The sequence below is a fragment of the Aedes albopictus genome, chromosome 3, assembly GCF_035046485.1.
Source record: "Aedes albopictus strain Foshan chromosome 3, AalbF5, whole genome shotgun sequence".
Classification (NCBI taxonomy): domain Eukaryota; kingdom Metazoa; phylum Arthropoda; class Insecta; order Diptera; family Culicidae; genus Aedes; species Aedes albopictus.
This window is the reverse complement of record NC_085138.1, coordinates 233668236-233694566: the sequence shown is the minus strand read 5'-3', so window position 1 is coordinate 233694566 and position 26331 is coordinate 233668236. Positions and strand designations below refer to the sequence as shown.

The following is a 26331-nucleotide window of genomic DNA, read 5'->3' as shown; positions in this document are numbered from 1 at the left end:
ACACAATTGCCGTTGCCGGTGGGTACTCGGTATATCCGTCTCCACTCAGAAACCGCCTGACTCTCGCTTAAACCGAGAAGATTTTGCTCACGACGAAGCGCCTCCCACAATACCTCATCGTCGAAGTATGATGTCTTCCACCTGCGAGGGCTTGGCCTTAGCATAGCCGCTTCTTCCTCCACCCTCTGCCTGCTGGTGTTGTAGTCGATACTGTAGCGAACCGCCAGGTGATCGCTGTCTGTTGTTTACTCTACACTTCGAACTTCTTGTTAGGCCAGGACTACAAAAAGTAACGTCAATTATTATAGACTCCGCACTGTTCTGACTAAAGGTACTTTTGGTGTCTGACCCCGCTGTTATTACCACCGGCCTTCGCCCTGTTAGCACGGTCTTCATACAGTCCAGCATCTGCGTGAACTGCTCGATCGGTCCCCACGGAGGCGCATGACAGCTACAATTACGGCTCCGTTTACTTTGGCGATCACGAAGCCCTCATAGGTAGTAGACACCAACTCCTGGACGGGGTATTTACCCGTCGTCCATATCGCCGCCATTTTTCTGGGCCCATCCGCGACACAATTGCCGTTGCCGGTGGGTACTCGGTATATCCGTCTCCACTCAGAAACCGCCTGACAAAGCAGTTGCTGAGCTGAGTCACAGTGGTTCAGGTTCAGCTGCGTCCCTGCCGACCCCTTCCGTAGCCGAACGGCAACGGCGGCCACCTGCACGTCGCAATATTGCCGCAGTGCCGTGACGATCTGTTCCACTTCGGTGACCTCGTCTAGGCTTTTCACCTCCAGAGTCGCCTCTGCTGTAAGAGCTCTCACCGCTACCCCTTCGCCAAGGACCTCTTCCGTCAAACTTTTGTAGGCGGCGCCCTTGTCGCGCTTCAGCTCTAGGATCATCTCACCCGTACGAGTACATCTGAAACTGCGCACATCGGCTCCCAGATCCACGAGCTTGGTTTCGCTTTGCGCCTTCATGACGTCCGAGTACGTAGACTGTTCGGTCTTGATGACGAGCGCGTCGCCTTTCTCGCGCTTGGTACCTACTCTTTTATGCCTTCTTAATATGGCATCCCTGTTGCTCGACCTGCGAATTTTTCTTCTTTCTCTTCCGCTCGACTTTCGCCCATGGGGGTACTTCCCTTGGTTCACCGTACTCTGTGGTTGCTGAGGGTCTAACAACGGTCGCAACCCCCATCCGGGACAGGTCAGCCTTTTGAGGCCCAGGTTTCCGGGAAGCATGGCTAGGGTCCGACTGCCGGCATTACTGCCGACTTTCGGGGTTCTGCTAACCTTGCGGGTACCGTCAGACAGCTTTTCACCTGACGGCTGCACCCGCATCTGCGAGTGCTTATCATACGCAGTCGCTTCCGCCACACCTTTTGGACTTCCTGCGAAAGCGAAGGCTTTCGTCTGGGTAGACTTCGCAACCTTTACTGTCACCGGTTCCGCCGCTGCTGCAGTCTTCACGAGTCTCACGTGATCCTGCCTGGCATCGTCCATCGACTTTCGAAGTCGCAACAGGGCCTTTCTCAGGTCCATACTTATGTTGGACTTCGTGGACGCAAAGGAGAAGATCTTGCCAAGCTGCTGCTCAGCCACCTCGATTACAGGCAGTCCTTCTCTGTTTTGGTTGATAGTCACCAACAATCAAACTCCGTCCAGTTTCTCCACCGGCTCGCTTGTTCTCTAAGGTTGCCGGTATCACGTGAGATTAGAAGCAACCATATAATTCCTTTCTTGCATCCAGTCTTTAGCAGTCAAATCCCTATCAATCAGAGTAAAGAAGTTATTCATCAATGTTCAGAAAAAAATAAGACCAATTTCTTTATTGTATTATTATTTTGATAAAGAAATACCTCATTGAATAATGTAAGGTCACGTGTCTGCCAATTGGTCCGTAAGCTGTCGCAGCCCAGTCCCCCATGCTTTCATAATTATTCAACATGTATGAAACAAAAGACCACATGCATGCATACATGTCACTGCCCTTTTGTGCTGCCACCACACTACTGCTTTGCATCCAAATGCTGCTGCTGCTGCAACTTCCATTTATCCCTTCCTGAAACGGTTTTGGCACACATGCATACAAAGGAGAGACTGCACCAGCCAAGCAGCAACAGGGAAAACCCGGAAAAAGGATTATGTGATTTACCCACGTTGCTGCTGCCGCCGCACCACTAGAACATACTGCATAGCTTCTTCTCCTACTGAATGGTCCGACACGGAAAATCGATGAAATGCGGAAAATTGTCCGAGGTCAGTAAACTTAAAACATAAGCCCTTGGCTCGGGACCGGGACTGGGACGCTCGATGACGAAGGAGGAAGTGCATACCGTACCGACCGAGTGATTCGAATGCAATTAAAGGGTGAGTCGTCCAGATGGGGTTCTCTGGCGGCAATCATCGTGGATTGCCTCATCGCTTATTCATTCGAATTGTTGTTAATCCGGAATTGAGCCACCCGCCGACCCACCACCGCCAAGCCGCCACCGCCGGCTGGAATCGTAGCGTGAATTTTCCGGAAATAGTCACCCACCCACCTCCCGCCCACCAATTCCGAACCCGGAAGAATACTGTTCTATTTTTAAACAAAAAACGGTTACAACCAGTCGAACGTCGTCCTTTCCGTCGGTACGATGATTCGCCCAGTTGTGTATGTGTGTACTGCTGCTGCTGCTGCTGACTGGTTGGTGGTGAGCATAAGGATGGTTTCTCTTTTGGGTCGAAATACAATGTTGCGAGAGGAAAATCGATAATTGGGAGGTTGGTGACCTCGCTTCAGGGTCGCCATCGGTCATTCACCTCCTGCGGAGTGGGATACGAATTTTTCGCAATCCAACAGCATCGAATCGACTTGTCGCCGTTCAGCTGGTCTACGAATGCGGTTGAGCTGTCTGGATGTGGTTCAGATGAACATGATTGAGATTTTTTTACTATGATTTGGTGATGTTTACAGTTTACAGTCAAACACTTCAAGAAAATCATATTTTTGAACAATGTTGTGATGATAGTTCAAGTAATATTTATAAAAAATAGTATTATTCTTCTAAATTAATCTCTGATCCCCACCCCTCGTAGATTTTCATTCATAGAAAATTTTAAAAAATTGTCTGGAAAGCAGACTTGGGCCAACTTCTCAGGGTCTGAACTTGTCTGAAGCCACTTTTAAAAAACCACAATTTCGAGAAAAAGTCAAAGTTTCGCGGTTTACCTATAGTCCTCATGAAGGGTGTGCGGTACAACAGGCTGTAACTTTCGTTCTAGTGATCCAATCTGTATGGGGCAAAATGTTTTCAACGTTTTTCAACAATATATAGATAACTTGATACGGCGTTATAAAATGTAATATTTTCTCACGACGAATAAAGTTATACCGGTTTAAAATTTTCACCCATCTAGAAGAAATATGTCAAATTTACAATAGCACACAAAAATTACTAAATGTGTTCTTCCTTTAATCCAAATAGGCTCGATTATATCTTATGAATGATATCTTGAGAACAGAAGCAGAAAATCTTTGGATATAAAAACTGAAATTTAATGACATTGAAGTTAAAAATTTACTTTTTTTTTTCGAGAAATATTCGAAAAATGTCAATCCATCATAACTTTTTCAACGTTCAAAAAGTACCTATGTTTCAATAACTTGTGAAGCATTAATATATTGCTGATACATTCGATTTGGTTCACTGGTTTCCGAGATGTTACAGTTTAAAAACAAATTGTCTTAAAAAATATTTGTGTTCAATTTGTGTTCTATTTGTATCCATTTGTTTTTCTATAACCAATCCCAAGTATCAATTCTATTTCTGATTGTTTTTTTTATTTTCATTATTGTTTTATTACAGCAATTTTTGAAACTCACAGTTTTATGACTACTTTTATGAAAACCATCGATAAAATGTTTTATAGTATACTTGAAGATATCAATAAAGCCAGATTTTAAGAGTAAACAAAACTATATCTATATAAATAAAAATGGAATGGTGTTTGTATGTCACGAATAAGCTCGGGAACGGGTCAACAGATCGACATGATTCTTTCACTGTTCCATTCCGCCAGGTCTCCGACGTGTTCGTACGAAAAAGTAATTAGAAAAAGTGACCGGGAAGGCAAGAAAAACGGGGAAATCTGAAATTCCATTTTGAGGGGCATTTCTTTATGGATCCGGATGTCAAAAAACAGAGTAGGCAGGCAGGACGACGTTTGCCGGGACTGCTAGTAAGATATATAATCCTTCTAGCAATCATTATTACCACAATAAAACTGTTCAAACTCTCAACAGATGGCGATCCGTTCGATTAGCAACGACATATGTTGGTGGAAAAGCAAAAACTATGACACTGCTTGGTTTTTTGCGTTCATCATAAAAGTAAACTTGCTTTTATTTTATTTTCGCTAATTATGGTCGTCGCCATATTGAAGAATTAGATAACGTGAATGAAAAAATAGTTAATTTTGCTGAAATTAGCAATGAATTGATTGTTTGCCGTCATTTCCATACATGCTTATATAAATAAACTCTCAGCTGATTTTTCTTGTAATTCCAGATAGTTTTACTAAATAGACAAATTGATTTATTTTATTCCAAGATATTCATTGTTTTCGAAGCGCATTAATTTTATGTTTCTGTAACCCCAATATTCACGGTAAAATTGAATGCACATAAGCACAGCAACACAATATAGTTATTTATGTAAGGAGTTGCAAAAAGTTGATTTTTTCAGCACGAGTCGTACATTTATCCAACGAGGCTTGCCAACGCGTCGGGCAAACAATAAACCTCGTTTTCCGCATTAAAGAAGGCAGAGCAGTTTAAATCCTTGATTAACAAAAAATACTCAAATTTCACCTCTTCTAAATTCACTGAATTGCCCTTAATTTGACAAGAAGAGAAATGTTTGGAAAGTTTCTTTGGAATAATGGCTTAGAAGATTTTTTGGTAAACCCGCTATGTTTGACAGAATCCTCAACGGCATTCTAAAAGTTGGTGTATTGAAGAAAAACACAGTAAACCGAAAGAGCACCCCAAAGAGAGTTTTAGCGGTTTTAAAGACATGCTAGTTAAATTTAAAACTAAGCCTATTGAAATATTTATTTTTTTTCATCTGTATTAACGAGATTTTTAGCCCTAGGCTAGTTCATCTCGGGACCCACGCTTTACTTCCCTTCCGAAGGAAAGTGTGCTAACCATCACACCAGGTCCGCTCCACAAAGAAATATTTATGATTGAATCTTTTTTAAATCAAATCCGAAATATTTCCTCAGTTAATTTTTGACCACATTCTAAAATTTGTCCAATAAGTTTTTCTCGCCTTCGATCTCTAACTTGTGTAGGAAAACCTTTCTGGTTGTATTGCTGAGAGAATCCTTGGAAAGGTATCTTGTCCAATCTCTGAAATTTGTAGTGGAATTCTGTAACTTGTGGAACAACCTCTATGAAAAAAGAATTACCAGTAAAACTTCCTTAAGAATTTAAGCTAGAGTTCATTTAGAGCAGTGGCTCCCAACCTTTTTGAGATGGCCATCCTCTTGAAAAATTACCAACTCAACTGTGGCCCAATGAAAAATTTCAGAAAAAAATATAAATGGAGAAATAAGAACAAAGGTAGTGCGACATTTTTTTCTAGTAGTTTAATTTTCTTTCAGCTCTGACATAATCAGTTTGTGTGATAGTTGAGCTTGCATTTACTATATTATATTACTAAGGGGCGATTTCTTCACCTTGGCTTAAGCGTTAAGCCAGGTTTAACTGTATGGGTAAGCCTGGCTTACCGGTTAAGTCGAGGTGAAGAAATCGGCTCTAACAGAATTAAATACTAAAATTCTGTTTGCGTTTCCGAAAACGCCAATTCTACATGGTTTTGGTCTTTTAATGGATAGGAGGTAGGTACGTTGACAAAATCAGAATGGGGATAGTTGTTGCGAAGAAACTTTTAGCTACGCCTTCCAGACCTAAACTGATTCACATGATTGAGAGCTTCCCGATGAAAAAAGTGAATATTTTATGGATATTAGAAGGATACGTGATAAAAAAAAATCAGAACAATTTTCCAACGGATTTAAAAATATGCACTGTTTGGAATCAGTTTCTTAAATTATCAACAAGGATTCTTTCTCTATGATGTCAACAGGAACCAAATGAAAACATATATGGGATACTTTTCATATAATATAACGATCAATTCACGACAAATTCCGCCAGAAATATCTGCTCTACATATTTTCCCATTTTTTTTAGAATGTTCAAATTCGTAATGTTTGTTGAAGGTTTTTCCCATCTATATTAGAGTAAATTCCTTCATGATTTTCGCAATTTTATTTTCCAAAATTCTGCCCCGTTCTCCTTAACTTCCAGCATGAAAGCCAAAAACAGCCCTTATTAAAAATTATAAATTTCAATAAGTTAAACAAAACTATTTAACTTATTTCAATAAGTTAAACAAATGTATTTAAGAGCTGCTTTGTTTTTTCCAATAAGGCCGGTGCAAATATTTAATTTGTTTTGTGTCAGTAAATCCCTCAAAAATATTCAAGGGGAGAAAACAAAAAACATGGCGGCTAAGGAGTCTATTTTCAATAGAAAATATGTTTTCAAGCTATAATTTTTCAATAGTTGACAAATACTTTTTCAATAGTGGTTATAATTTGTAATTTTTCAATAGTATGTATTTTTTTCTTTTTTATTTTATTGTTTCTATTTAACTTTTATCCTCCCCCTCTTCGTAACCGATGAGAGTCTCGGACAAATAGAAATGTAGTAAAATAATATTTGCATCGGCCTAAGTCGATAGATTTTTTTATAATAATTTCTACTAGCGAAATTTCACGAATTTTATTCTTCTCTTTAAAGTAAAAATTTATTTTCTGCTTTATTTTATTATTTGAGATAATTCTTACCAGGAATGATATTGAATAACTTAGATATAAAAATACTTGAAAAAAGCCTTCCTTGCACAGCATTGTTGGAGGAATTGCTATTATCACATATCTCTTTCGTTAAAATTTGACGTAGAATAAAGCTTTTATTAAAAACAATTGCAATTCACGCGATTTTTTAGTATTAAAATAAAAAAAAACAGAATTTCTCATAAATTTTCTCCGAAAGTTATTCGGATTTCATTCTAGAGTCCGTATTTTTTTCAGAATTGCTGCATATAAACATTCTCAATAGTTGGTATACATGCCATTTACGTGCACATTGGACTGGGTCAACAAAGTCGATTTTTTTAACGAAACAACTGTGCAACTTTTGGGAGTGATTGGTTGGATCTCCGTATTCCGCTGTGTGATTGAAATTTGTATGGAATTTAGTATGGGAAAAATACATTTTTGCATTTTAATAAAATTGATTTTTTGTCTAAAACGATCTAACTAATGACATTAAAGCATAGCCTAAGATATTTCGAAAAACTTTTGTCGAAGACCGCAAAGTGATCCGACACTTGTGATAAAAGTTATTACGTTTAGATCTTCAGATGGTGCTTAACATTTAACCAGAATTTCCCGTTGCTCATGTGTACATAAATGTGACAGCGAGCCTCCCACCAAATTGTCTCCCAGCTCTTCAAAATCGCATTGTGCTGCGCTGCTAGGAGGCTCATGCGCTGCGTGAGCTGTTGGTATCTATGGTGAAAAACAACTTCTTGGTAACGTAGAACCTCAACAACGTTTTCCGTGCACAACTCAAGTGTCTGGTTGGTCTGTGGGATACGACTATATACTCTCAATGTAAGGGTTAAGGTTTCAATTCTCGTTCGTTTAGGAAGTTTTTGTCATGAAATTTTCGAATTTAATAAGCGCATGAGACGAAGCTCATGAGACACATCTTGAGAAAAATGAGGAGCACAACTTTCAGTCTCAAGATGTACAGTGCGCCTGGGAGCTCGCTTGCAATGTGGCTCCCGTACATGGGACTACAGCACGTGTACATCAATTCTGTATTTAACATGCAAAGGAGTAGCATCAATAATAAAATCGAAGTTTGAATTAACAAGTTTGAATTAATATATCTTTTCCACAAGCGACGGAGCACTTTGCGGTCTTGGGCAAAGTTGTTCGGTATATCCTACGCTACACTTTAACGCCATTAATCATGTATGCCATTAACCATGTATTAAACTAATAATTTCAACTTAGCCAGTCACAAATATTTATTTCACTTTTTGTCCCACCACTCTTTGACCGGTCGAGGGGGGGGGATAAAAATAATAAAGTATTTAATTTGAAAAATATTAAAAACTCATCGGATTTGTGAAAGAATTTTGAGCAAGACCCGAAATTTTGATAAATATTTTTTTATCTGCCCCCTCAAAATGCAAAATCCAGGCAAAAATTTTTGAAGGGGGGGGAGACAAAAAGTCGAAATAAAAAAAAAATAAATTTGTATCAGCCTTATGAGTAAAATGCAAAAAGTACGTTTTCCCATTCTAAACTCCATACAAATTTTAATCGCAAGCACCTCCGGAAATTTCTCTACTAGTTCTTCAACGAGTTCATTCGGGAATTCCTTAACGAATTTCTTTGGGAATTCCTTTAAGAGTTCATAGAAATTGCAGTTGCTTCTGTAATTCCCATTGATAATTTTAAAACAACTTTTGCGGATAACATTGATGGCAATTCAAATATTGCCAAAAGAATTTCTGTAAAATCAGTACTTAATGGAGTTCCATAAAACCATATGACAAAATTTTGTTCAACAAATTTAAACTTTTAGGTAAATTACTTCAAAAATCAAAAAATTGAGGCGAAATTGATCAGTATACAAAGCATCGGTTAAAAAGAAAAAAAATCCTTATCCACTTAAGTTTGCTCTTCTAAACCCGAATAACTCGTCAAAACTCTTACAACTAGTGAATTTGACCAAATACCAAAATAATTTTTGAAATTTTCTCCTTAACACCTAAAGGTAGGCAATTTCCTTTGAAATAAGTGATATCTGTTACAATAAAGGACTTTTTCGTCAAAAAAAAAGAACTTTTTTTTAACTTATTCATATTCAGAATAGCTTCATAACTTTCCAACCAAGGCTCCACAAAAATGTTAAAACAAAAAAAAAAATACGGGAAGACCTAGTGGCAATCGATTGTTTAGAAGCAATGATTTCAGCTAAGTGAGAAATACATTGCAAATTCCTAAAAAAATAAGGCAAAACTAACTTTTTTATAAACAAATAAAAGTCTAAAATCTTCTGTAGACATCTATGAACTAGATGAGGTAAGAAGCTTGAGATCATTGCGACGCTTAGATGTTCCTGGTATGCAATTAGAATGTAGTACCCAAATGATCAATCAATCAACCTCCTCGCTGATCAATTTGACCCCGGTTTACGTTACTTTCGGGAATTCGAATATCTTCGGGAATACCTTTACGAGTTTCACCGGGAAGAAGTTCCCCAGGCAATTTCACTACGAGTTGCTTTATAAGTTTTTTTTTCTAGAAGTTGCACTGGGTATGCCAAGAGTTCCCTTCGAAAATTCCTTTAAGAATTCCCCGGAAGTTTCTCTAGAAGTTCTTCCGAAAATTCCTCTAAAATTCCGGGAATACATCCAGGAGTTTCCCCGAACATTCATCTAGGAGTTTTCTTGGGAATTCTTCTAGGAGTTTCATCGAGAATTTGTCTAGAACTTCTCTCAGGAATTTATGTGGGAGTTCATCCGGCAATTTCTTTAGGAGTAGCTCTGGGAATTCCTCTACGAGTTCCTCAGGGAATTTCTTTACGAATTTCTTTGGGAATTGCTCTAGAAAAACTTCCGGGAAATCCTGCAAGAATTCATCCGGAACACCTCTGGTGATTTCTCTACGAGTTTCTCCTTGAATTCCTTTCCGAATTTCTTCAGCAACTTCTCTAGGAGATCCTCCGGAAATTCGTTCAAAGGTTTTCTGCCAATTACTTTACTAGTTGCTCTAAAAGTATTTCTGAGAGTTACGCAACGAATGCCCGGAATTTACACCGAGAATTCTTTTATGAGTTCCTCCGGTAATTCCCCTAAGAATTCCTTCGGAAATTGCTCTAGGAGTTCTTCCGTGAATTTCACTGAGATTTCCTCTGGCAATTCCTCTTAGAGTTCCTCGGGCAATTTCTCTAAGAGTTCTTCTAAGGTTTGTTTCTGGAATTATTCCAGGAGTTTCCCCAGACGTTTCTCTAAGAGTTCATTAGGGAATTCTTTTAGATGCTCTTTTGGAAATTCGTTTAGGAGTTCATCCGGGAATCCCTCTAGGTATACCTACAGGAATGCATCTACGAGTTCCTCCGGGAATTCCTCTAGAATTTCTTCCGGAAGTTCCTATAGGAAGTCATTCAGGATATTTTTTGGGCAGTTGATTGATGATTCACCATAACAATTATTTCAATAAATTTTCAAAAACCATGTGAAAATAAAAAAAAATAAAGAAACCGTAACTATAAACATGTCATTGCATCTTCAACATGATGAGTTACTAAAAAATTAAACACTGATATTGATTAACGGAATTAACAAATAAATTAAAAATTATTGCCACGCCGTTTCACGCCGCCGCCGCCGCCGAAAATTCATTCGGCGTCACGCCGATCACGCCGCCGCCGCCGGCCAAAAAAGTGGAAAACGCCGCCGCCGACAGATTTCAAATCGGCGCACACCTCTAGCCGTGGTAGGATACGTTGAGGTTCTCTGGTAGAACTTTTGAGTTTCTGTTGATCGGCACATCAGTTCCATTTTTTTTTTTTCAGATAGTGCGTCTTCTCCCGAAAGGGATTGTTCTGCTACTCTCGCATTTGTTTATATCGTTCAACGATATACCAGCTTCCTTTCTGCAGTATTGCCGCCCACGCTGCGTTCTTCTTCTTTAAAACCAAGCCAATGGTTTTGCCAAATCCGTATCAGAGAAACAGAAAAGCAGACTCTGTCAGCTAACATGTGTTTGCTGTTACCTATGTTAAGTAATTCCAGAGATGATGTATATGCTAACATACAAAATGTGCGTTAACACTAACATCTATCGCTTTGAAAAGAATAACCTACCTGGTCATCATTTAGAGATGATGGCTTAGCGATCATTTTCATAACGCTTGAGTGCAAATGATAATCCCTGTCATATAGCAGTTACCACAGCAATTCCTTAGATAAACGGCAGCAGTGAGCAGCGTATTTGATTTTTACTATTTTACACAGGTTTAAAAAAAATGCTCTAGGGTAAACGTCTGTTATCTTTGGTAAGTCATTCTAGCCTTCCGATGTCGTTAAGTATTACCAATAACAATCTAAATAAAATCTACTGTGGTGACTACTTTTACCCGCAAACAAAATATGCGCGATATAGGAAACAGATCTGTTTTCAAATTTAACGTTTTCATGCAATGCACAATAATTCATGATACATATTACAATAACTCTCAATCAACCTTCATAAAATGAGCTACAATCCTAATAAACAATTTGGAAATGAAAATTCATCAGGCTGAAATTTGAGGAAAATTCAACAAAAAAAATATTTGCGTGTATGATGTTTGGTGCGTAACTCACACGTTTCCATCAATTGTCAAATACTCATCACATCAAATCGCCATTTACCCACAGTGTACTGTTGTTAATGCCATTTAATGCATCAATCATCCCGACCCGACACCAGCTCTTCAATCCACGCTTGCAACTTGTCAATAATGCGGAAGTGTTCTACATCATTGCATTTAATTAGAATTGACGTGCTCAATTGGATTAGCTGCACTCGCTGTGTTGTACGTACAGCCAGCGTGAGCGCGCGCGCGCGCGTGGGCAAAGGGTATTGCTGTTGTTGTGGGTTGAGTCGCCAGAGCGTAGATAGCGTAAACGTCCAACCAAGATCGTCGAACTCTGCGAGCGAGCAGCCAGCCAGCGGCTCGGGCAAATACCACTTTCGCGCGCGTATCTAATGCCACTTTCTCCCTGCTGCACGCAGCGACGACGACGACGACGATGCATCGGCGATGCACTTTAGTCGAGCGGGGCCGACAACAAACAACAACAACATAAGCGTGAACAACAGCTTACACACATGAAGGGAGGAATACAAGAGCTTAGATTGCGCGATGGGATGCAACGCAGCTAAAGTGTTCAGAAAAATTGTATGCTGAATTTCAGCAAAACGTTGCTGATGATTAGTAAAGTTTACTGAACGAATCAGTATAAGTTTGCTCTCGCTATACGAAGTTTTGCCTATTATTTTCTGGTGCAATTTCAGTTTTTTAAATCTTGCTAAATTGCTTATCATTGATAGAAAACTAGGCAATTAACGAGCAGAAATATTTTGAGATTTTTTGGAGGCTCGACAGCATCGATTTCACTCAAACGCCTTCAAAGTCTCAGTCTCAGAATTTGAAAACGACGTTTATTGTTTGCCCAACGTTTCGATGCGGGGTCAGTGTCTTCTTCAGGGGGTGCTGGAATCATTTGACATGTATTAATTTATTACATATGTTCAAGGTAACTTACGCAAAAATCAAAATAACAATAATTTTACATTACCACCAAAAGACGACAGGACAGTGACAGTTAGTTGAAATACAGACCAAAGTCGACCGAGTTAGTGTAAGAAAACAAAAATAAACAAAATATTTCCACCATCATTTTGTAAACAAATTAGCACGGACGCACTGGTTATTACGTCGCAACTTTGATCCCGATCATCAATGGGCAAATGCATCTGCATCACACCGCATCTACACTGCGTTTCGCATTGGTCCATCGATTCATCAAAAGGGGGAAAATATTGCGCGCTCTTTTGCAGCAAAGGCCATTCCCGCAGCCCGGCGTGCGCGGTCGCTGCTCGGTCATTGCGACGACGAAACAGTCGGTAAAAACAAAACAAAAACAGTATTGGTGTGTTTGCGCTCCCGTAGTCGTAACTCGGCGTCGCCGTCGTCGATGGGTGCTCACGGGACTCACGGGACCCACGAGAAACCACTTGCACTCGTACTCAGATTTATTGGTATTGCCCTTTGTGTACTAAAATGAGTCCGCTCCGATCTGCAACTGCAACACATGCGCATTGAGTGGTACGGTTTTATGGTGGTATTGATGTTTTTCAGCAAAATGTTTGGAAGGAGATGGCTGTACAACGAAACAGAAATGCTCTCTTTTGCACAGCTCACTGCTAAACTGAGGCAGCGTTGCCAACTCATTGGCAACTTTTGGCAATAGTTTTAGTACACGTGAGGTTGTGAGGTAGAGTTTGTTGAGTGGAATATAGATGGCAGCATTGACATTTTAATTGACTTTTTAACGTCGAGAAGTCTTGATACCCGAGATCAGTTTTTGGCTGCAAATATTGGTAACATTTAAATAAATTTTCGGTGGAACTTCTAGAGTAGTGGCACAGCTTTGGAAAACCACTAGAAAAGCATAGCAAAATATCAGAAATATAATGTCAGGAGCTTCTTGGTATTATTTGTATTTTTATGAGATTCAACGTAAAGCTGGCAAAAACTATTATAAACTATTTTTCAGGTCAAGGAAACATGGTTTAAAATTCATAGCACAGACAAACAGACGTAACACTTGCGAAATTTCCATCGACCACGCTTTTAACGATTATTTTAAATTTTCATAGTTGTGTCTTTCACAACCAGAGGCGCGCGCATCGTTTTTCTATGAGTTTGACGTTTCACACTAGCGCCTTCTGTTGACGACATGGCACAACACAGTGATTCGTGCAACTTTTCCACCAGGTGATGGTAGTGTGAACTGGGCGATGGATTTCCATGAAAATCGTTCAAGGTGTTACGTCTGTTTGTCTGTGTTCATAGTGACTTTTTTTTGGAAATTCGCTTTTGAAGACCAGAGGATATTTTTGCTGAATTGTTGACTGAAATTTCAAGAGTGGCAACAAATTCTTATCATCAATGTCTCAGGAATGTCTACTCTACGTAGATGACATCCCTATTCTCTTCTAAGGGGATTGTTTGCAGCCAACATCAATCGGGTTCCTCCACGAATAATGTTTTTGGGTTTTCTAAACATTGGAACAAGATGCTAGAATTGAAAACGTGCCGTCAATGCACCCTGATTATCTACTCATATTTTTTGGAGGCGACACTAGTCTCCTCAAGGCCAAAAATAGCAAAAAAGGCAAATAAAAACTGGTAAAACCCGCAAAACTTTTGTGGGTTTTACCGGGGTTTTTCGGCTTTTTTGGGAACGTCCATAAATTACGTCACGCAAAAATCGACACCCCTCCTCCCCCCCCCCCCCCCCCCTATGTCACACTTTTTGTATAGGACCTCTGAAATTTTTGTATGGGTTGTCACACTTTGCTGAACCCCCCTCCCCGCTCAAAGCGTGACGTAGTTTATGTACGACCCTTAAAGATATTTCGGCACTAGTGTCGCCCCCTGCATACTTTGCTTAATGTCCTTACCAGATTTATTAGGAAATCCTTTCTTCTTCAAGAACATTCTATTCTATTGTATGCTTTCGAACCTCCAAAAAAGTTTAACTTAACTTAAAATTTAGTGGGTTAGAAGAAAAGGGTGTAAGTGACAAAAACCCACTTTCGAGTAAATGAGGTAAAGTTCACCAATTTTTCATCACATACTAAATGTAAGGAGTTCTAAAATCGACCTAATTTTCTCAAATTTATTGTATTTTTCTAATCATCGTCAATATTAAATCTTAAAAAAGTTCCTGAAAGCTTAAAATCTGAAGATTTTTTTATATGCACAGCTCAATATCGACTTACACCCCTTTGCATCTGGGCCCCTCAATTGTAAATAAGGAAAAAAGTAAAATAGATTGATGTTAGTATACAAAAAAAATAAAATGCGTCAATTTTTTACATGCATTCCATTAAGTTTTCTGTATATGTGTTGCTGGCTGTTTTGTTACTGCCGTTCAAACCATATTTATCTTCATGTCAATAAATAATAATTAACTTATTGATCTAAAACTATCATTTTGAATTTTGACATTACCACAGATAGGCGTTTCAACTGTTTTGATCAAATTTGGAGCATTTTCCATTCGTTTTCATAGGGTGACGCTACGAAAAATAGTTTTATCTTTTTTTTTTCAAATTTCTCATCGAAGTAGTATAAGAATCACTTTTAGAGCTTCCAAAAACGCGAATTTTCGTGCGCGGAGAATATTGCTACGTCATTAATGATTTTCTAGAACAAAAATAGGCACTTTTCAAGTATTTTATTCTTGAGTTACAAAAATAATACCCCTCTAAATTTTTTATTTGTTTTTTTTTTTTAACAAAATTTCTTCTTTTAAATGCGGGCAAAAGGTATTTTTTATGTTTGCCCCAACCCGTCATATCACCCTTTCAAGAAAATTATGTTTTTTAAGAAAAAAAAACACCTTAAAACACCTAAAACAACTATTGAACCAAGACAGATATCGACCATCTCAGTGCACGAAATGACGCAACTTCAAATGCTCTACAAATGCTTCTCGGATGACTTTGATGAAAAATAAAATCTGAAAAGTTAATGCCTGTAAACCGTTTTTTCTTGAACCACCCTAAGCTAATTTAGAAAAATATCTCTAGATCAGACAATTTTAAAGCTTCATAAAAACTGTCTTCAGCTTAATTGCTCAAAACTGATAGATCTAAAATTTTCCCGAAGAATGTATATAGTTATTCTTGCAAATAAAAAAGCTTGATTTCCAATTTCTTTGAAAGTATGGACCACCCTAATTTTCATGCACATTGGAAAGAGGGCCTTATTATTAGGGCATCTTTCCTCGTAAATCTGGTTCGTAGACTACTGTGCAGTGTTGGACTCCATGATGCTTCAGACTCTTCTGAAATCACCGCCGACCCTGTGCACAGAAAAAACTGTTGTGTAATATTACATCTCAACTGCTGCAACCCGATCAATACGTCGGTTGCATGAATATTACGTCAGGTGATGTACATATAAGAACAAAAGATTTTACATCAAAACGATGTAATCGTATATAGGAATGGTGATTACATTCATTATTTAGTACATCGGAATGAATTACATCGGGCGGGTTGCATTTTTTTTTTTGCTGTGTGGTCAGGAGTCTCAGGAAGGCTCCCTTTTGAGTTTCCTTTAACACTTTGGAGCCGGATTGTTTTCCCGCTAATGTTGTAACTTCGCTGGTGTCGACCACGTTTGTTATACTCGCTATCAACATCGGGGTCATATATGTATGTACCGGTACCCTTCGGCTCCAAAGGGTTAAAAGAATAAAGAACTCACTATTTTCTCAGATTACTCGTTTTCGACGTTTTGTCTCTAAACCATCTATCACACAGGAATATTATCCGGATAAGGTGAAACGGGACGCAGTGTTATTTTTCGTATCTTGCCTCTCTTTCTAACAATTTGCCTCGCGATTTTGAAGATGGTAATCTCGAGACCTATCGCACTGAAGATGCTGAAAACCAATCAGCATATGCACAGCAAGTGAGCATACACAATGATAGGTTTTTGTTGCAAAATATGAAGTAGAATCTGAGATTACCATCTTAGTAGCAACAGAGCAATGGCGGATATTTTCTCGACCGTCCCGTCCGCCCATAAGGCAGCCTGTGATATTTTCCTTGAAAAGGCTCTCACTGCGGTCACTCACAAATCGTTTGCTCTCGCAGGAGAAAATGATTTCACCCGGTTGACGTCTGAGCGGTGCCATGCTATTTAGATAGCCATGGAAACGAGTACATTTCATGTAAACACGGTACCACTAAACGTCAAATAGTTGATCCCGTGCATCGGTGAAGATCAATTTGATGGTTTGTTGTTTATCCGTGAGTTGTGGATGGAGAGAAAGAGAACTATCGTGAGTGCTGGAGTGAAAGACCTTTATTTTACATTCCATGCAGTGTAATATCATTATCGCGGAGGTGAATAAATCCGTGGAATTTGATCATGTGAGTGAAAAATTGGATGTCTGATAGAGACTAATCAGCAGTCACATGCGTCCCGAAGAAGAATATCTATGTCATGTCGCTTCCCTATAGCTGGAAGACAGCATACAGACAATTATCAACTACTCGTTGCAAGCTTTCCCGCTCTCGTTCCAAGTCATTCAGGGGACAACCAAAAGTGACGACTGTTTACTGCGAACCATTCGTTTCGTCAAAGGAGGTTTGCTGCCGAATATAGCAACGTAGTATCTATTACCGACCCCGGCATCCAACAGTTCGATCTTCGTCGTGAGCATCTCTCCGTCGTTGCTGAATGCCTCATGTATGGTCATTCCGTCAACCTTCCGGAAGAAAGTGCTCCAGTAGCTGCACAAGAGGTACCCTGTCCTGAATAGTCCGTTACTGTACCCAGTGAGAAAACAAATCTAGAGTCATGACCCATACAGACGAAGCAATGGTGGCGCTGCACTTGGATTTCATTTTTTTCATCATGGTCGATTTGTTTAAAAAGCGACAACTTTGTGAATACTCCGTGGCATCTTTTCAAGATCCGCGCAGCCAGAAACATACACACTTAAAATTTTCTGGCGGGCTCGGCTTTCCGTGCACAGCCGACTACTCAGCAAGCTCAAAAACTGATATCTCAGTTAAAAGTACATCTGTTAGCTGATTCTCAGCAAAACAGTAGCCGAACCTCAGTAATGAACTGTCAAAGTTGCTGAGAGGTTATGTTGTTGTTGGCCGAGCACTCGGCTGTGCAGATCTCGGCGAAAGTTTGAGAAAATGCTGAGATCCCGGCATTTCAAATTAAGTGTGTAGGTCGCCAACAACAGAACATTCACCAGAAAACTGCTCCATATCATCCACAGTCCGATGGACTTGAGGAGCTATTTGTAGATACTTTCAGGGGAACGGAATTCATCAACGGGGAGGTGGGGGTTGTTGACCATCGACGAAGCCTTGATACATAATTTTCTTCTGTGCTATAGTTTATACCGTATTGAAGTGCTCCAGATGGAAAGTCGCATCCAAAGATCAAGAGAAGCAGTTCAACCGGAAACACGGAACGAAAGCTCGAGAATACGATCCACAAAGATTTCGTTTGTATTCAAGTGTACGCTACAAACAGTTGGGCCTGGCAACATAGAAAAATGATCGAACGTATCGGTAGAGCGATGTAATATAATATTTGGCTACCATCGAAGCAAAATCTAGTATGGTTCCACTTTCTCTAACCAAATGCGGGAACGTTACGAGTCCGAAGACAGCACGCAAATCAGCAGTATACCGATTACATGCTCAAGTTTCGTTAGTGATTCTTCTGGACTGTTAGGGCCTTCGCACGCACCATCATACCTGAGCAGGAAGTGGAAGGTAGTCAGCAAGTATCTCCCCAGGTAACACACTTGTCACATAAGGGTCACGGTAGCGCAGGTTTTTGTTGCGTAGAAGTCACAGTGGCTTACTTCTAGCAAGCAAATGTTTATTTGTTAGAAGTAAGACACAGTGACTTCTGCGCAACAAAAACCTACGCTTCCTTAACTCTTCTGTCATAAGTTTGTTATTTGAGTTCTTTGTTAGTTGCGCTACTCGAACTCTTCAAACCATGCACAACAACAATCGATTCCTACTCGCAAGTCTTCAAGAGTCTAAGGGTTGCCTTTGAGGTACGAGCAGGTAAGGTGTACAAAAGGTGTCAAGGGGTTCGCGAGGAGAAGATTGCTCGAAGGCGGTATTGCCTGACCACCTCTAGGTGGTAGTCCACCACACTTTGTAGGCCAGCATGCTCCGACGTTAAAGAGAATACAAGTGGAACTTACGATATCAGGATAGGAAATCTCTGGCTGCCGACATGTTGTTGTATATGCGAGCGTCCTTGAGAAAATTGACCAGTTGCCTCTCAAAAGATGGGTCATTTAGAAGTGCTCTGACTACGTTGGTGTTGTCATGTTTTTTTAATTACAATGTTCTTGGATTGACGAAAGTCAGTCAAATATTTCAAAGTTACTACATAAGTGACCCGATTTTGTCAGCCCCTCTCCGGAACACATTTTTTGTTCTCCTCAAAATTCTTAACAGTTTTTCAAAATTTTTATTCCTCTATGATTTGCCTTTCAGCAGTAGATTGATGATGAACGTAAATGAATTGATTAAAGTTTGAAGCTAAAATAATGAGAGTAAAAAGTTCGTCGCTCAATGGGGCTGACAAAATCGGGTCCTTACTGTATAAGAAACCTTAACAGTTATAGCAGCACAATATTATGTGACAAAATTTTATTTGATCTATATACATATATAACTCTTGGGGGTGAAAGCTCAGGTAAAATATTATCTCCTGGGCGCCCATTAACAACACCACCCCCGGCGAAGACTGGCGCTCGAGCCTAGCTATTTAGCATTGTAGTTGGAGGAAATGCCAATGCAGAACCCGTAGCTTCCAGGAAAATAAGCCCAGCGTCCTGTGTTAGTGGGTTGGTGTCAGGCCCTGCGAGCCAGCCGTAAAAAAGACTAGCACCGGAAAATCAACAAGAGAAGAATGCGAACCGATACCAATGGCGACGACCACAGCGACGAAAAGGGACTTGCGATTGGAAGCTCGGTACGTGGAACTGTAGATCTCTCAACTCCATCGGGAGCACCCGCATACTCGCTGATATACTGAAGGACCGCTGGTTCGGCATCGTAGCGCTGCAGGAAGTGTGTTGGACAGGATCTATGGTGCGAACGTTTAGAGGTAATCATACCATCTACCAGAGTTGCGGTAACACACGTGAGCTGGGAACAGCTTTTATAGTGATGGGCGACATGCAGAGGCGCGTGATCGGTTGGTGGCCGATCGACGAAAGAATGTGCAGGTTGAGGATCAAGGGCCGATTCTTCAACATTAGCATAATAAACGTGCACAGCCCTCACTCCGGAAGCACTGATGATGACAAAGACGCATTTTACGCGCAGCTCGAACGCGAGTACGACCGCTGCCCAAACCACGACGTCAAGATCATCATAGGGGATCTAAACGCTCAGGTAGGCCAGGAGGAGGAATTCAGACCGACGATTGGAAAGTTCAGCGCCCACCAGCTGACGAACGAAAATGGCCTACGCCTCATCGATTTCGCCGCCTCCAAGAACATGGCCATTCGTAGCACCTTTTTCCAGCACAGCTTCCCGTATCGTCACACCTGGAGATCACCACAACAAACGGGATCGCAAATCGAACTTCTCCGACATTGAAATCGACGTCAGGACCTATCGTGGCACTAATATCGACTCTGATCACTACCTGGTGATGGTTAAACTGCGCCCAAAACTCTCCGTTATTAACAATGTACAGTACCGGCGGCCGCTCCGGTACGATCTAGAGCGACTGAAGCAACCGGATGTCGCCACCGCATACGCGCAGAATCTCGAGACAGCGTTGCCGGACGAGGGTGTGCTCGATGTGGCCCCTCTAGAGGACTGCTGGAGTACAGTCAAAGCAGCCATTAACAACGCAGCCGAGAGCACTATCGGGTACGTAGAACGGAGTCGACGAAACGATTGGTTCGACGAGAAGTGCAGAGCGGTTCTGGAGGAGAAGGATGCAGCGCGGGCGGTAATGCTGCAGCATGGAACCCGACAGAATGTGGAGCGATACAAACAGAAGCGGAAGCAGCAGACCCGTCTCTTCCGGGAGAAAAAGCGCCGCCTGGAAGAAGCGAGGAAGTGCGAGGAAATGGAACTGCTGTGCCGTTCACAAGAAGCACGTAAGTTCTACCAGAAGCTCAACGTATCCCGCAAAGGCTACGTGCCGCAAGCCGAAATCTGCAGGGATAAGGACGGGAGCCTCCTAACGGACAAACGTGAGGTGATCGAAAGGTGGAAGCAGCACTTCGACGAGCACCTGAATGGCGATGAGAATGTAGGCACGAAGGACCAAGGCAGCGGAGGAAATGACTATGTTGGTGCAGCAGAGGACGGGAACGAACCAACTCCCACGCTGAGGGAAGTTAAGGATGCCATCCACCAGCTCAAAAACAACAAGGCGGCTGGTAAGGACAGGACAGTATCGCAGCAGAACTCATCAAGATGGGCCCGGAAAAGTTGGCCACCTGTCTGCACCAGTTAGTAGTCAAGATCAGGGAAACCGAACAGCTACCGGAGGAGTGGAAGGAAGGGATAATCTGTCCCATCCACAAGAAAGGCGACAAGTTAATGTGTGATAACTTTCGAGCGATCACCATTTTGAACGCCGCCTACAAAGTGCTATTCCAGATCATCTTCCGTCGTCTTTCACCTAAAGTAAATGAGTTCGTGGGAAGTTACCAAGCCGGTTTCATCGACGGCCGGTCGACAACGAATCAGATCTTCACCGTACGGCAAATCCTCCAGAAATGCCGTGAATACCAGGTCGCAACGCACCACCTGTTCATCGACTTCAAAGCGGCATACGACAGTATCGACCACACAGAGCTATGGAAAAGTATGGACGAGAACAGCTTTCCCGGGATAAGACAGCTTTCCAGACTGATGAGAGCAACGATGGACGGTGTGCAGAACAGCGTAAGGATTTCGGGTGAACTATCCAGTTCATTCGAATCTCGACGGGGACTACGACAAAGTGATGGACTTTCCTGTCTACTATTCAACATCGCCCTGGAAGGTGTTATGCGACGAGCCGGGCTCAACAGCCGGGGTACGATCTTCACGAAATCCGGCCAATTTGTCTGTTTTGCGGATGACATGGATATTATTGCTAGAACATTTGGAACGGTGGCAGAACTGTACACCCGCCTGAAACGCGAAGCAGCAAAGGTCGGACTGGTGGTGAATGCGGCTAAGACAAAGTACATGCTGGTAGGTGGGACTGAGCGAGACAGGACAAGCCTTGGCAGCAATGTTACGATAGACGGGGATACTTTCGAGGTGGTAGAAGAATTCGTCTAGGGGCTGTCCATAAACCACGTGGTCATGAGGGGGGGGTTTGGCTAATGACCATTTTGTATGGACACATAAAAAATTTTGTATGGACCAATGACCACGCGGGGGGGGGGGGGGGGTTAAAAAGTCCCAAAAAAATGACCACGTGGTTTATGGACAGCCCCCTACCTTGGTTCCTTGCTAACGGCTGACAACAACGTGAGCCGTGAAATACGAAGGCGCATCATCAGTGGAAGTCGTGCTTACTATGGGCTCCAGAAGAAACTGCGGTCAAAAAAGATTCACCCCCGCACCAAATGTACCATGTACAAGACGTTAATAAGACCGGTGGTTCTCTATGGACACGAGACATGGACGATGCTCGAGGAGGACCTGCAGGAGGCCAAAGCCGGAAGGATACGATGGGCAGGGCATGTTGCAAGAGTGCCGGACAACAACCCTGCAAAGCTGGTGTTCGCTAACCATCCGGTTGGTACAAGAAGGCGTGGAGCGCAGAGAGCACGATGGGCGGACCAGGTGGAGCGTGATCTGGCGAGTGTTGGGCGTGACCGACGTTGGAGAGCTGCAGCTGCAAATCGAGTATTATGGCGGCAAATTGTTGATTCAGTATTATCATGAATTTGATGTTAACTAAATAAATGAAAATGAATATATAACTCTTGTTGAGAGCTTATATGTATGTTTATGCAATTCAGTATCATAATTTACATTTTATATAACTCATTTTGATATCATAATGGCCAACTTTCCCGAACAGGAGTTGCATAATGAAAAATAGTTATATAATGTCCATAATGCAACTCATTTGAGTTGCATTATGAACATTATGCAACTCAAATGAGTTGCATTATGAAAAAAATCATTGCATAAAATTGTGTATGGAACTCGTGGCAATACTCGATTTTTCAGCACTCTTCGTATTTATCCAACTCGGGAAGCCTCGTTGGATAAATGTACGACTCGTGCTGAAAAAATCAACTGTTTTGCAACTCGTTGCATAAATAACTATTTGAAAAACCTAAGTTTCCAGTTATACATGAAACGTTTATTTTGCTCCATCAACTAAAAAGAACTTTTTTTGACGCTACTAAAAAGCTTGTGTTCGTGAACTTCTCAAAATTTTACATTTGAAAGTGTAAATTTCAATTACAAACTGGTTCAAAAACTTGTGATCTTATGGTTGAAACTGATGCTTCTGATTCATACGCGGAAAACACACCGACAAACGTCAATAAACCATTAATACTCTGGAAGCCGCATCGATGCATCAATTCGCTCCATCAATAATACAGCACAAATGCCTCACAACATTCTCCGTGCGCTCTCCACCTCGCTTATTGCCGACTTATCTCGGCGGACCGCCGCATCGTTGGGCGATTCTGACCTGCTCAATAATTTGCAACGTCGTCGTCGTCGCGAGAACAATGCGAGCAAGTGCTGCTACCCCATCGCCGTCATCATCGGCTCTCATTCCGGATGCAAAACCAGAGTGCACCACATCGTCAGCTAGCAGCAAGCAATGCAGAATCTACACAAACACTGCACTGTTCACCGCCATAGACGTACCACCCGCCAGAGTGCCATAGATCACACGTTTCCCTAACCTACCGCAATTCGCGATGACTGACAGAGAGCTTGCGAATTCTACTACCGATGTACTTATGGCGGTTCTACAAATACACAGACACAAGGGTATTCTACCCTGATAGCTAGAGGGAAAGCACGAGACGCTGCTGCTGCTAGTTGAGTGTGGAAATTGCAAGTTCGACCGCCATTCAACCCCTTTTTTGCATCATCCCGGAAGTGTGTCCCGTTTTCGCTCTCCTGCTGTTGTTCGATCGCCAATTCCGGAGAGTGGGTGGGGTGGTAGCGGTCCGAGAAGGTACCTAGATGGCAGTGGGTGGCGTCCTACATTTGCTCGTTTGGTGTTTTCTCTCTCCCAGCTGCAAACTCTCGTATACCTCGGCTTGTGAATTCTGTTCTCGTTCGTGACCGTAGCCCATGTTCTACGCTATAGAATAAGTACGCCAGTGGGTGGTGAATGGGATGGAAATTGCAACCGGAATTTGAAAAAATGACTAATCAGAGGTGTCGGCGGTGAGGGACCACGGTTAGTTCAAATCTTTACCAAGTTGTGTCCCGAAGTTAGTGTTCCCAGTTGTTACTGAACAGCATGGCTGGCTTCGTATACCTATGCCCAAATGATCTGGTGACTTATGCCCAGACCCATCCGCAAAGCGTACAAGTTGACCGGATTTCGTGAAAATCGTACCCCGGCTGTTGAGCGATGTTTAAGAGTATGTATGAGATGAGAGTCTGTCATCTTGTCGCTGTTCCCAGCGAGATCCGACTGAACTGGATAGTTCACTCGAAATCCTCCCAAAGTTTTGCATTACATCCATTGTTGCTTTTCATAGCTCCGTGCGATCGAAACTGTATGCTGCCTTGAAGTCGATAAACAGGACATGCGTTGGGACCTGGTATTCATAGCATTTCTGGAAGCATTGCCGTACAATGTAGATATGGTCCGTTGTCGACCGGCCGTCAATGAAGCCGGCATGATATCTTCTCACAAAATCATTCGTGTTAGGTGACAGATGATGGATGATGATTTGGGATAGCACTTTGTAGACAGCATTCAAAATGGTGATTGCCCAGAAGTTCTCACATTTCAAACTATCGTCATTTATGTAAATGAGGCATATTACCTTTTCCGATATACATTCTAAACTTCATGTACCCCTTAGTACAGTCTGACTTAGGCCAGTTCCCCCATAATCAATAGGTTATATCCAACCTACCCCAGCTCTAGAAAGTGCACACCACATGTCTGGTCGAGAGTTCACGTAAAAACATTGCACCAGTTTCCTTCCCCGTTCACCATCCCTCCCCGGCTCCCCCTCTAAGAAAGAACAAGGAAGGGGTTGTTTGCAATTTTGAGCATACCAGAAACAGCCGGCGATAGAGTCGCATACACACAGAGAGAGTGAAACAGCAGCGAGCGAGTCAGGAAAAACGCGCACATAATGGTACACATAGCTCTAAGCCAGCCAGCCACCAGTCGCTCGTAGCAGTCCCAGGGTGAATGCACTCGCTATTACCCCAGGTCGGAAAATGTGCAAAGAGCAAAAGTGGCTGCAAGTCGGGTGGTCGTGTCGGGGTGGTGGTACGGCGCGGTGGTGAGCGAGATATAGCTCTTCTATAGTGCAAACTGCAATCACCTGCTGCATCTGTGTGCGGGGAAGCGGCGAATGAGTACAGCAGCTTGTCTCAAACACATTTGTGCAAATTTGTGCAGCCCGCCTCGGTGGCTGTTCGCGCGGTTGTAGAGTTGTAGAGGGGCCTCTTTTGATTGTATCTGGTTTGCGAGTTTTTGAGAAGGGTTGAGAGCGTTTGATTTGGTAAGAGAAAATTTAGCAGAAGAAACTCAAAGTAGAGAAGAGATTTCAAAATTTGAAAAAAAAAAACAACTGAACGATTCAATCGATAATATGACGCCAAGCGGTATAGAAGTCAATGGCAAAGATTATAAGTATATTAGGAGTCTGGGTATGGTTAGGAAAAGAATTCTTCTTCTTTTTTTTTTACTTGACATCTTCACTGGGACAGGGATGTTTGCCAGCTTTGAGAATTCAATCAGCACAGACCTTTCATTTTTCACCTTTTTAGACTCTACGTTACCTTCTTCTTCCTTTTGGCGTAACATCCTCACTGGGACAAAGCGTGCTTCACTTCACAGCTTAACCCTAAAAGGGATACCTGGGATCCATTGGACCCCAGGCGCCTTTCAGAGCTCGTCTTTGATGGAACACACTCAGCGAGGTGACGAAACTGAGGCCATGAAGGTATCCCTTTTAGGGTTAATGATCTAAGAGCACTTCAACAGTTATTAACTGAGAATATGGCTATTTTGTATGAGCACATCGTGTGTCGGTCACGAAGATACTCTATTCCCAAGGATGTCAAAGAAGTTTCCATTACGAAAAGTTCCTGGACCAATCGGGAATCGAACCCGTCATCCATGGTCATGCTAAACACCCACACCTTCACCCAGCCTTTCCGTAACAATCCTTATAAGAATCTCCGAATGAATCTGTAGAAAAAATTGTGAAGAAATACTTGGAGGAATTTCAAAGACTCTTAGAGATATCCTTGGAGAAATTTCTGGAAGAGAAATATCTTGAATATATAAAGGAAAGTGAAGAAGCCTTGAAAATTCGTGAAGTATTTGCTGAAGGAATCTATGCTACTTTTTTAAAGCTATTCGTGCAAGACTTTCTTAAATAGTTCTTGGGAAATTTCTGGAGGACTTTATAGAAGATTTTGTGAAAGAATTTCTGACTGAATTTCTTTAGGATTTTGTGGATGATTTTTAAAGTAAATCTACGAGGAGTATCATAAGGAGTCCCGAAAAAATTTCTTCAAGAATCCCTGGGAGATTTTTTTCAGGAGCTCGTAAAATCTGGAATCTGGAGATATTTATGAACAAATTAATAGTCAAATTTTTAATAGAAGCCATGGGAAACCTTCTGAAAGAATCCCTCGAAAA

General features: G+C 41.6%; 1 long non-coding RNA gene across 4 annotated transcripts in view; it reads left to right on the top strand.

Moving 5' to 3' along the window:
* The window catches only part of LOC134291600 (uncharacterized), a 427606-nt gene that overhangs the window by 148278 nt on the left and 252997 nt on the right, over window positions 1–26331 (top strand). The window lies entirely within an intron of this gene.